The sequence below is a fragment of the Marmota marmota genome, unplaced genomic scaffold (genome assembly GCF_001458135.2).
Source record: "Marmota marmota marmota unplaced genomic scaffold, marMar, whole genome shotgun sequence".
NCBI lineage: Eukaryota > Metazoa > Chordata > Mammalia > Rodentia > Sciuridae > Marmota > Marmota marmota.
The window spans coordinates 11,875,760-11,888,938 of record NW_026000005.1 but is presented as its reverse complement, the minus strand read 5'-3'; the positions used below and the strand labels follow the sequence as shown (position 1 = coordinate 11,888,938).

The 13,179-nt window shown below is 41.0% G+C and overlaps 1 protein-coding gene across 4 annotated transcripts in view; it reads right to left on the bottom strand.

Moving 5' to 3' along the window:
- Positions 1-11,722, bottom strand: part of Myo1b (myosin IB) — a 150,902-nt gene extending 139,180 nt beyond the window's left edge. For 3 of the 4 annotated variants that reach the window (XM_015481163.2, XM_015481165.2, XM_015481166.2), the window contains exon 1: positions 6,055-6,073. The gene's annotated coding sequence lies outside the window, so the exon portion shown is untranslated. Of the gene's footprint in view, positions 1-6,054; positions 6,074-11,577 lie in introns of those variants that run through there. The other variant, XM_048808199.1, reaches the window with a different exon arrangement.
- Between the last annotated feature and the right edge of the window lie 1,457 nt (positions 11,723-13,179).

The following is a 13,179-nucleotide window of genomic DNA, read 5'->3' as shown; positions in this document are numbered from 1 at the left end:
ACTGAACCTTCAGAAGATCTCATTCTAGGCACCCCAAACTGACATTCAGAAAAGAACACAACTCATAAGTGAGGTTCCCCATAGAAGATAACCTGTCAAGAGTGAATCCATGTTCTTAATTATCATTCCAACAAACATTCCACCATAGCAGCAAAAAGACTAGGCCATAAACACAACAGTTTCCCTCTGGTTCAGTGGGAAAGTCCACCAGGAGAAACACAGGCAAGCTACAAAGGCAGCATGCTATCCTCACTGCGAATGTGTACAGTCCGCCAACAGAGGAGTCCTTTAGGGTCCCAATCTGATCACTGTCAAGTGTGCTAAAGTTCTTTTCAAATATCTGAACATAGCAAAGTATGTGGAGAAAGAGAGTGTGTGTGTGTATGTGTATGTGTGTGTATGTGTATGCCCATGTTTGTTAATTTCACCAAATTGTAGAACTAAGAGTCATCCCCTCTAAATTTTTCCAATGCAGAAGTGAAATTTATCCTACTACTGAATACTACTTCTAATAAATACTTACATATATGTATACGTGCCCATCACAAATGGGTGGAAAGTACATTTGATTCTTCCACTAAGGAATTACCCAGATGCTATATTATATAAAAGTCAAGCTGCTTGCTTAAAACTTAGCAATTTAAATAAATTGCTCTCTTGCTCTGGTCTCAAATATTCAGTAGGTCCTTAGAGGCTGCTGAAACTGCACTTAGTTGGATGTTTTAAAGTAAACTGGGAAGGGCTGATAATTAACTCCTTATTATTAATTACAAGCAATGTAAATGAATCCACAAACATATCTTTTATTTATGACCCCATTAAAAAAAAATTTGTTTTTTTTTTTCTTTTTGCTCTTGAAAGCCAAAAAAGAGACTAAAATGAAACCAGGAGGTTCTCTAAACCTAAGAAGTATTTAATACTAGAAGAAAACTAGAGTAACCTTCTTTAATTTTTTTAAATTCATGCCAACCACACCTGGAATAAACAGTCCCAGATATCACTGGCCACAAAGGCAGCCCAAAGAAGATTTCATGTATTTTAAAGTAGGCTGGGCTCTGTTTTGGAATAAAATAGGTGAGGGTGGGAGTCTTCTGCCATTTTCTGGGGATGGAGCAGACGCCAAGTAGACAGTGAGGCTGACGCCAATGTCCACAGAAAGTCGTGCACAAGAATAGACTGTGAGTGCCCAACCTCTGTCACAATAGATTAACATTTAAATCAGATCTCAAGTTCTCTGTCTCTCGTGTAATGCCAAAAGCACTCTAGTTGCAATGCATTACATATAATTTGGCAGATGAGGGAAGAAGGCTTAGGGATTAAGGGGGAAGTCAACCTGAGAAGGGTTTCAAAAATAACTACCTCAAACCAGCAATTTGAATTAAGAAAAGTGGTTGAATGGGAACTCTCTGTCCGCCTGGGGTGGATTTCTGCACATAGTCTATTTATGGAAATAGCTGCAGAAAGACAACACCACTTTGCTGCAGGTACAATAATTAACCAACCAGTCTATCTCTGTAACTAAACCTGCTTCACCATCTTTACAAATGTAAGTTTCAAGGAAGTTTGTACAGGTTGTTATTTTACACTCCTATCCCAACTGTACAGTCCAAAGGTGGGGGAGGGGGTTTAGGGTAACAGAAATGCTGAGTAACAGGCAATTGATAAAAAGTGTAAAATTAAAAACACAATTTTTACAAACCAAAACAGGACAACAGAACAAGGCTAGCTGAAAAAGACACTGCCTAGATTCATTTAGTCATTCTTTCATCTTATCAGCATGCAGACACTTTGAAGGAAAATACAGCCACAACTTCCTTCATTTCCAAGGTAAAAACAGGACACTGAGTAAACAGCATGAGGGTACTGGCATATCATCCTAGAAATGGACTGGTTTCCCATGTTGTTACAACCATCTCCAAGCTAGGTTCAGTTCACCTTGACAAATTAGTTGGTTTGTTGGCTACACCAAAAGAAAGTGGTGGAGCCAACAAACCTTCAACGGAGCTATGCAAGCCTATCATGGGAACAAATTTCAGAACCACTTGTTAACTCAACATTTCCACAAACCATCAGAAGAATCCATATGGAGTTATAGGGAGATTTAAATGGGAATGTACACAGAACACTGAGGATTCTTTTTGTTTGCAACATATATAGATGAAGATAAATAACAGAGAGATGGATAGACCGATCTTCTTCCTTCTCAAGAGCCCTCACAGGGATCCATGCTCTCCTGGAGAAGCCAATTCTAAGCCATGCTTCAGGAATTAGCATGTGATCTACACTAAGTCAATCAGCATTCCCAGCCATCTTCCAGCCACTTTAATGGATTCAGGGTAGGGTATGTGACTGAGCCTGAGGCTCTGGCTAGGACAAGGGGGTTCACTCTAACTCTGGATGGTGTGACTTGCAGATATGACACTTGGAACTGCTGCAGTCATCTCTGCTTTCATAAGAGGCCAATTCCAGGGAAAAGATAACACACAGAGGAGGGCGGGACAGGAAAATTACTGAGAATTATTAGTGATGGAGAACCAATGACATCACAAACCTCTGGATCAAATTGCTCTTGAATCCTATTGTTCCCCTACCTCTCAAGGTTTTAGTGATGTAAACCAATCAGTTCTCTTTATGGTTGATCGAGTTGGATTTTCTGTTATTTGCAACAGAAAGCAACTTACCTAATAATAAAAGAAACTATTAGCTGGAAGAAGAATGTTAAAAGTAATACTAAAAAACAGGAACCAGCTGGGTAAAGGCACAAGGTGGAGGGCAAGGAGTCTTCTCTTGAACTGGAAAAATGATCACCATTGATAACGAACAAACAGCTACTGAAGACTTGGACCTTGTGCCTGCAACACTGAAGAATGTGGGGAAAATTCAGGATGCCAGAATATGCATTAGTGAAACTGGCCTGTGCGAAAGGTCAGAGGAAAACATGGTACAGCTCAGAGATGCCAATGGGCCTGGAGTGATCTATACCAAGCCAACTGTTTAGCCTCTACAGCCTGAGAAAGGGGTAAGTGCTTCTACCCTGAAGATGTGTAATCTGAGAGGTACTACCATGCTCCACTGCTGCCCTTGCTTCTTAGTGGCTCCACGTGGATTCTGTTAAGCAAGAGCTATAGCACTCTGCAGAGAAGCAGGGCCAGGAGACAACTTCTCAGGCCAGATCCTAACTTCAATACCTTGGGTCCTGCCATTATCACCAACTTTGGTGACAAGTCAACAGCAGCAAATAACCCTTAAAAACCAACCGCATTTTTAAGGAAGCTAAGGTGCCAAGCAAGTCAGGCTGATAATCACTGTCTGATCTTTCAGGCAATCAAACCCCAAGTCCCTCACCTTACAACAACACAAAGGAAATGCTAAAGCACACCAATCCCTAAACAAAGTCCTCTTCCCAATGCTCATCTCAGATGTGGCCATGGAAAACAAATGAACCAAGAAGATCTTCTTGGAGGGCAGCATTTCTGAAGAGGGGTGACGATGATTTCAGCTATGCAGGGGGAGCTGCATTATGTTGGTTGGCACATTTTATTTTCCAAAGCAAAAGTATGGTAAGCAAAGTCCATGTGAGTACTGGACAGCCACAGAGGACGGCCATAAAAGACTCTTTCTCTCTCTCTCTCTCCCCCATCCCCAACCCCTCCCCCGCAATGGGAACACTATGCAGTATACAGTCCAAATTCCTGTTTGCACCTGATCTCTCATCTAGGGAGTCCTTGGGTACCTACAGTCTTGTTAGTAGTGGTGCCCAATTTCCATTACAGACTCCAAAGGAGACAGATTTGCTCTCTCTTCCGCAAGAAAGGCAGAAGGTGAGAACTTGGCTTGGGTGCAGGAAATCAGATCTTCCTGGGAGGTGATGACAACAGGTGGTGATGGCTGGAGGTTACACCCCTCGATCAGCAGCAGCAACAGCAGCATGAAGACTAGTCCCCTGGCCTTTCCTCACCTCCTGTATGCCTCCCAATTCCTGGTAATCCAAACTCTCTGCAATTCAGTATATCTCTATATCTTTCCTACTTTGCCAGCAACAAAGATCCTTAACTGACATGAAACTAAACACTGTGCCCAACATCGAGTAGTATACAGTTATTAGATCTTCACTATTATATAAAAAATAACCTTTATCCCCTCTCTTGGTGAAAGCAATCTACAAAACACAATGGCTGGTGGAGCCTCCTGAGAATCCACAGGGGCAGCCTGGAGGCAGAGACCCCCTTTTCAGGGTACTGATTTTAGGCCAGCCATCAACCCACCAACTGGTACCAGTTGATTCCATAGCTGTGCAGGCTAGGCTCTCTCTAGCTATTGATGTACCCAAGAAAAACAAAAATGTGATTGCAATTGTTCTTTCCCCACCTACTCTCAGCTCAAGAACTTCTAAAATCACTGCCTCTATTTCAATGTACAGCAGTTCATTTACTGGAATCTTTTTTTTTTTAAGGGTTTTTTTTTAATTGTTGATAGACCTTTATATTATTTATGTATTTATATGTGGTGCTGAAAATTGAACCCAGTGCCTCACACATGCCAGGGAAGTGCACTCCTGCTGAGCCATAGCCCCAGCACCCATTTAAATGGAATCTTTGCAGTACAAAAATATCGTTTAAAATACTGAAAGCATCATTTGAAAATTTCCTCAGAATCCAAAGGAGAATGCAGCATAAACATCCTATAGTATCTTACAATGACCATCTGTAACCTAACATTTAAATATAACTACCCTCCCAGTCACTAACCTTAAATTACAAGCTACCGTGTCAACGTCATCTGTGCTTAGGAATGTCAAGATCAACTCTCCAACCTGTGAGCCCCACACACAGAGGTGGCCAGGCAAAAGAGTTCTTCCCTGTAAGTGTAGGATCACACCACTTGCCATATCAAAACAACAGTGCTGAAAAGCTATTCCCAATTAATAACGTCATAGGAATAACAAACAAGAAATGAAAAATAAGTCGATATAAAGCACATCTTAGCTGGCAGTCCCCTCAATGAATTCAAAGTTCTCAGAGTAACTTAGATAAGAACAAATGCATACTTGAAGTTGAAGCGCGTATCACAGAATTTGAAAGTACATAAACAAAGTCAGAACTGAGCTTACAATTAACAATTAAGCCACTAACATGATTTTAAATCTGAAGCAACTTTTCAAGCAAAGTCAAAAAAAGTTATTTGCAGAAAAACTTAATGAAAAGTTTTTTATTGCTTGGTAACTAACTAAATGAGGACATTTAAAACATGTCTATTACAAAGTCATTAGCACTACACATCAGAGACAGCACTGGGAAGACTTCTTAGCAGGGCAACAACTGACTCCAGTTCCACTCATTAACCTCCTTGTATAGTGGTCATGTATGCATGATGGCGCCTTTTCTAGGAAATCAGCTCTTTGGTGTCAAGAGTCACTCCTTTTTCAATCCTTATTTCCCCAAAGGCACAGTGCACAACCTCCTGCACATGGCAGGCATTCATGGAAATACAAAAGGAGACAAGTATGCAAATGTAAGCCTGGCAACTGAGTCACACAACAATGCACATTCTTCTCACAGCTGCCCTGGGTTGGTTCAGCCTCAGACAGGCAAAATAATGACTGTGGCTTCAAGCCACATTGATCCACTCCTCCAAAAACATAATATCAACAAAGGACAGGAAACAGAATAGAGCCACTTGGCTCCCAGCGAGAGCACTGAAGCTTTTAAGAATGACATGAAAAACAGATTTAAGTAAGAAAACAGGGCCAACATGGCAAGATTTCATGAACAAAATAACTCTCAGCAAATCCTGATGGCAAAAGAGACAAAGGAGTTAAGTATCCAAGTCTATAGGACATGGTTTACTACCTAATGTCAGGAGCCAAGTGAGGGAGAAAACTGCAAGTTCCTCCCTAGATCTTTTAAAATAGCACCAGAGCTCATCTCTCTCAGAGAGGTGAAATTTCCATTTGGGGTCAGCTCAACCAGCGTGTACAGCACTGAGTCCTGTTGTGTTGCTGGCACTATGTGACATGCTAAGGACATAGTGAATAGTCCTCCTCACGCTACCTACCAGGAGCTCACAGTCCTTCAGAACAGTCAAGAAAATGACCCACATCTGAAATTTCAAATGACATCCTTATTGACTGAGAGCAATACATGTTCCTATAGGAAAAAAAAAAAAAAAGAGTCAAGGTAGATGAGCAAAAAGAATATAAGTTGAATTCAACACCCTTGTGCTTTGGTCTAAGTCCTCTTGAATTTATTACAATCCCTTTGAAATCTGATTTTTATAAGCAAAGAATTGGCCATCATTTCTGGTTTTGGAAGTTTGATGCATAGTTTCAAGATAGGAATATGAAAAGCTCAATAGGAGCTTTAAAATGTAGAGCTGCAACAGTAATGCCCCCAATCACCTTTAAATCCAGCCAAATCATATGACCATCTGCCCCTTTATTTTTAGCTTCTGCCTCTCCCCAAATTACCAAATCATTTTATCAACAAAGTATATATCAATCATCTCCACCCACATGTTCCACCACCTAAATACATGTCCCAAGACTCTATCTTCTACCACCTCACACCAAAATATGAAAAAGAATGGGAAGAATTCTTACTCCCTCGAAATTCCACGGTCCCAGGTTCTCAACCTTGGCTTCTCTCTATCTCCAGCCATCCAAACTGCCTCATCGATTCCATTGCCTTAATCATTCTATGTCCATTTCTGCCTGCTAAGTTGTCTCCAAGTCTTGCTTGGCCACCATAAAACCTGCCAGCCCTTTTTTTCCCTACTCAGGAACCACACTACCCAAATTACCCTCTTTTTTTTTTTTTGCTCTCAGTTCAATTACTGGGGATTGAATTCAGGGGCACTCAACCACTAAGTCACATCCCCAGCCCATTTTTGAATTTTATTTGGAGACAGGGTCTCACTGAGTTGCTCAGCACCTCACCATCGCTAAGGTTGGCTTTGAACTTGTGATCTTCCTGCCTCAGACTCCTGAGCCACTGGGATTACATGCGTGCACCACTGCACTGGCTCCAAATCACCTTTTAAAATTACAATCTGATCAGGTACACCCTGCTTCAAATCCATCAATAACTCTCTTGGTCCCTCTGAGCCAATATTCCAATTCCTTAGCAGAGCCTCAAAATATAATTAAACCTAAAGTTGCCTGACACCGCATATAAATAAATAAAATAAAGATCTATCAACAACTAAAGAAATATATTTTTTAAAAAAAGGAGATGGGGCTAGCAGATCACACAGATCCACACAGGGTATATACAAGGTTGCTCAGAGCATATGAGAGCATGGGCCCACATGGATTTGTGAAAAGATTCAAGTGGTACTGATTATCATTCAAACCAACACACTTGCTAAGAGAAATTCTTATAAGGTGTGTCTATCCACGGCAATTACTTCACAAATTATAGTTATCTGACTTTCCAATCCTGCATTCCATTGTTAAAGCCACTACAAACTGAAGGTCTCCCTCCCCCCACACCTTCTCTAAAGCTTTTTCCTTTAAGAATATTTAATGGATGGCTAGTAGGAGGGCTTTCATTAGAATCTTGGATTAGGGAAGGAAGAGGCCCAACTATGGGGCCATTCCTAGAGTATGTTTTTGCCTTTGTTCAAACTCTGGATAAGACAAAGGACATTACATTAGCAGACAATGGAATCAAACAGATTCAGATTCGAAGAAGGAGTGAAAACAAACAGACAAAAGCAAATGGAAGCCATATGCCAAAAGCCTGTCTCCATCCTGAAAAAGCCCTGTGAGTGGGAAGGACAATTAATTAGACATTATGGTTGTCTAAGGGTTAACACTCCAGAGGGTGTCTCTGCAGCCAGATATGGGTCAGGAACCACCAAAGATCAAGGTCAAGGCTGGCTTCTGTGGAGGTTGAAAAAAGCCCTGACCTTTATCAACAAAAGCTAGGAGCTGATGTACCCTCAGTCCCAGGCACAGGCCAGTGATAGAGGATTTGAAAAATACCATCCAGGACTTTCTTTTCTTTCTAACTATGGAAAGTATGGCAAACATACCATCTAGACTAATTAAAGGACTTTTGAGTCAAATAACAAAACAGTGGCTTCTATAACAACATTGAAGGTTTTGGATTACTAGCTACCAAATCTCTCCTTTGACATGTGAGCAAAATTTAAAGTTTCCAATGTGATTTTTGCATATCATTAAAGAGCAAGAAGCCAGACCATAGCCAGACCCAGGCAAAACCTTCTAAGAGAAAGCACGGAACACCAGAGCTGCAGCACATCTGGTTTCTGAAAGAGCCAGGGCAAAGACGAAGTCCTCCTAAGTGGCTGGAGCATGTATTATATTATGCACACACCTTTCAATCTAACTCCTAAATTGTCAAACTCTTCACAAATACCCCAGGGTTTTTTTAAAAAGAGTAGCTTGACTTTTGCAATACGGAAGTCTCAACAGTTGACCATGAAGGTCCCTTTCGGTCCACACCAATACCTCACAGCTTAGGCTCGAATCCAAGGGAATTCGTTTCTGCAATTCAGGATTCTCATCTACAAACTCAGGATGGACAACATCCGTTCCACCGGACTGTTTCACAGACTAACTGAAAGAGCAAACTCACTTCTATGTCAGTTCAATCCACGTCCCAATTCCCATTTCTTTTTCTGACCCTGATGAAGAGCGTGTCACCTACTCATCCATCCAGTCTTCCGGCAAGTGTGTCCAGATAACCTAGAGAGTTGCCTCACTGGCAACAGACTTTCCATGGGGTTTCCCTGAGGAGGAAATAGAGCCAGCATCATCGTCCCCACAGTCATTTCCCGAAGGAAGCTCTGCAGAGTCACGGCAGGAATGGCTGCCAAAAAGCAAGGCAACTTCAAAGAGGGCCATCTCTCTCCAAGGTCTATCAGAAAGCCACATCAAGCCCTCCCTCTTTGGCCCCCACTCCACTGTGGCACCTCTCACATGCCACAAGCCCAGAAAGTCCAGAAGGATCAGCAAGCAGCCCTGACTTTAGGGGGAGCCTGCAGTCATGCTATGCAGCTCATACTGAATGTTATGAGAATCAATGAGCTAACGTCTGAAGGGCTATGAGTCCCTGCAGGACAAGGTAGCCAAAAACTATAAACCACTGTTCTATGCAGAAACACAAACTCAGCTGCACGAGAGAATGTGCTAATTATAACCCACAGACTTCTCAATTTGTTCCCTTGAGGCAGATTAAAAAAAAAAAAAAAGAAGAAGAAGAAATTCCAAGAAATCAGATGTGTTTAGATTGGCAAACCTGAGACCCTGGAACCCCTGGGTGAATGTAAAACTGTTCAAATGTAACTGGCACATCCAACAGCTCTGATTGGCCTTGGCAGGTACACAGACACCAAAAATGACCAGTGATTATTAAATTGAATACAGCTACCAGGGGAAAACCAACTTCCTTTCCAAATGGATCAACTTATTAATCAGAGGGTCCAAATCTTATTTCTTCCTCAAGCTAACATCCTCACCAAAGTCCTCCTGTCCCTTGCTTGCCCGCTCCCTCTGCTAGTAGAGTCATTCTTTCTATCCTCGTTATACCTGATCAGATCATCCAACCACTCAAGGCATGTGCTCTTTAAAATTAAATCCAACTGGAGGCGCTCACATAGGGTTTTCTGTACCATTGGGGCGAGGGGCCACTCCACATCAGATCTTGAAGACAACTGGCTGAACAAAGATACTCACATACTCACATACGACAGCCCACTACACTAGGGCATATGACTCCCTTCTTTAAAAGTATGGGCCTTTGTATCATTCAGGCTCTTTCCAGGGTCAACAGAAAGAAATGTACTGAGTTGAGTGCTCTCTTCTTGATCCAAGGAAGGAAGCATGTTATCCCTCGAGGACACAGCAGCTGTGGCATTCTGCAGCAGCCCGCAGAAGTCAGAAACTATCCCAGTGCTTCCCCCCCAAAACTCAGAAGATCGCAGTGCAGACCCAGCTGGGCAATGAGACCTGGGCACACTGACACCTCTGAGCCTCAGTTTCCCCCAAAAAGTTTGTAATGCGTCAGCTCCTCATATCTCATCCCAGTTTCCCTTACTGTTGAGTCAACAACAACAAAAAAAAGACTTGCTTCTGGAAAGACTAAGTTCCTATCTTATGAGGTTCTAAAGCATGTTAAAAAACAAAAAGCCAGCAAATGCCAGTCCACAAGAATCTTTCTCAGTGACATTTTCTCAGAGGCAAAGGAAAGCAGCCCACTTTGTTCTGACCTCACCATAAGAAAAAAAAAAAAATGTATTAAAGGTCTAACCATATGTAGCATAGAAAAAACGCAGATTGTCAACAGGACCCCCCTCCTCAGTAAAGCCAAAGAGACACATGTGAAAGCTTTCTCTTACAATTATGTACATGGTTAGCTGCAAAACGGAACTGGCTATTTTAAAATATTCACCTACTTATGAAAGCAACAAGGGGTCTAACAATTACATGTTTAAAAATCTATGTACATAAAGGAAGGGAAGGACGTGGTTACTCAACAGCATACTTCAGCAATGCTTTTGTACTCAGGGTTAAGAAAAAAGTTCTTTGAAATAATACAAATTCAGAGGCTTTCTCAAGCAGTTAGCTACAAAAATAAAGCCTAAGAAACTATGTAAACAAAGGGAGAGATGTTTAGACATTTACATTAGGATTTCATGAATGTTTATGGGTTGAGAAGTGATCAAACAAAAATAGTTAAGATGTTCCCAAGAAGACCCTGATACTGTAGAGGCAAAACTACTGTCATTTAAAAAGAATTTTTAAAGAAAATAGCTAAATTGCTGTAGTGAGCTATTTTACCTAAGCTGATTAAAATCAACAATCATGTTAGAATCTGGAAGATTTTTCTGTGTTGATTTCTAATTGGTTATTTTTTTTTAATGTTGAAAGCATTACTTAATTTAAAATCAAAGATATTCTAATTCTTACTTATCTCTACATGCACTCTGTAGTATTTATGAAGAGATACACCAAGCCACATATAAGATACACCATAAATAAAAAGTCACACATCAAATGTTCACCAAAATTTCTGTTTACCAATTTACATTTGTAAATGTTAACTAAATTAAAATGAAAAAAAAGCTCTGCTAATAGCCAAATGTTTTACATGTTACAGCAGTTTTATTTCACATATTTATACAAGCAAGCATACATAAAAATACCACATACGTTTTTCCCCTTGAATACAACACATACTTTGTTATTAACTTGTAAAGTTACACAAAAATCCATTTTTAAAGTTATTTAACATGATCATGTAAAGAGCCAAACTTCCCCAGGGACATTTTAGTAAGAAATAAAATGTTCAATAGTGAACTGTATCGTAAAATCCTAATTAAGAAAAGTTATTTCCCTCTACAAGTAGTTTATCCATAAAGCATCCTCAAAATATATCAAAAGACAATAAATCAGCAAATCAAAATACTCAGAACTCAAAATTGACAGTTGTACCCTTCAGAATGTTTCTCGACAGGTAGGTGGATAGGTAGGTGGGTAGGTGGGAAAACTAGAGTCCTTTCTAAATGACATAAATATATTGTCCCTCTGGTTTAGAACTTAAAACAGCTTACCAATTTTTCTTCCCCATTGTTCTTTCCACTGATTTAACCAGCACTTCGGCACTCAGCTCATATGAAAAGAAGAGACAAACATTCGTTGTGACAGGAGAACACATTAAGTACAACAAATATTTTGCACACAGATAAGACAGGGAAAGTAGGTCAACATCCTGAGGCTAGGAAGAGGTGGCCTTTGCTTCCACCCAGGACTGTATGATTAACCATGCTGGACTCGCCTCTATCCACAACCCATGGCTCTGAAGGGGCACCTGGTCTGCACAGGACCCTGGAGAAGAGAGGCATGTAGCTCCACTGCTTCCTGCAATTGCAATCTAGGTGGAGAAAGAAAATACTTCAGAGCAAGATGAGCAGTAAAACTGGTGCTTACACATGGCAGCTGATTCACTTCAGAATGAGGAATACAATCAGCATCATGTTTAGAGGTAGAGTGGTTGTTCTAGCAAAGGAGGATCTGAGAAGAATGGCTGAAGAGGTAAAACTTGACCTTGACGTTGAAGGATAAGTAGGATATGTCAAAGAGAAAAAAAAAAAAACCTGAAAGCATAAATATAAATATATATAAATATAAATAAATATAAATCATTCAGAAAATGGTGACGAGGCAAAATAGCAGCAGAGGACAGTTAAATAGGGCCCTGGTGGGCAACAAAGCTGGGTGACAGGTGAGCTGAGGCCAGACTGGGAGTCTGAACTACAGAGCTTACAGCTTTAGAGTACAGGGTGGGGAAGGAAACACTGTACAACCTTATCTACTTTTTCTATGCTACAGTCCTTACCTGATGGCAGTGCATTGGGATGGCAACAAGTTAGACTGGTGATAGTGTGATAGAAAATAAAACTGAGGACAGCCATCACATACAGATGATGGGGAGACACCAAAACAGCTTTCATCAGGGATAGAGTCTGTGTTAGTCAACTTCCTGCTACTGTGACAAAACACCTAAGACAATAAACTTAAACAGAGGAAAGGTTTATTTTGACTCATGGTTCCAAAGGGTTCCGTCCATGGTTGCTTTGTCCTATTGATCTGGGTCTGCAGTGGTACAGTACTTTATGGTGGGTGTTCATGGTGGAGGGGGCCCTCTACCTCATGATGGCCAGGAGACAAAAAGGGAGAAACAGAAATGCCCAGGGTCCCAATATCTCCTTCCAGAGCACACTTAAAAAGACCCAGCTTGTTTCACTACACCCCACTTCATAAAGGTTCCACCCCCACCCCAATAGTGCTATAGGGCTGGCAACCAAACCTGTAATACATGGGCCTCTTGGGGTATGTTTCATATCTAAAGTAGAGCAGAGACATTAAAAATTTAAAGAAAGTATGAGGGGATATCTAAATTTGTTGGTAGAGCGACTAAACACAGGGAGAAGAAGTGCTCTGTATAGTTGTTCACACTGTACACTGCGTCAAAGTAGACCAGCCCAGGGGGTCAATGAGGACCTGACTGCAAAAAAGGCACTACACAAACTAGCAACAGGGAATTCAACTGGAGCACAGATCTAATAGCTCATACATACAATACCCCAGAAGTTACAGACAAATCTGTCATAAAAGGTGGGAAACTAATTTGATGGAAGGTGAAAAGGGATAGG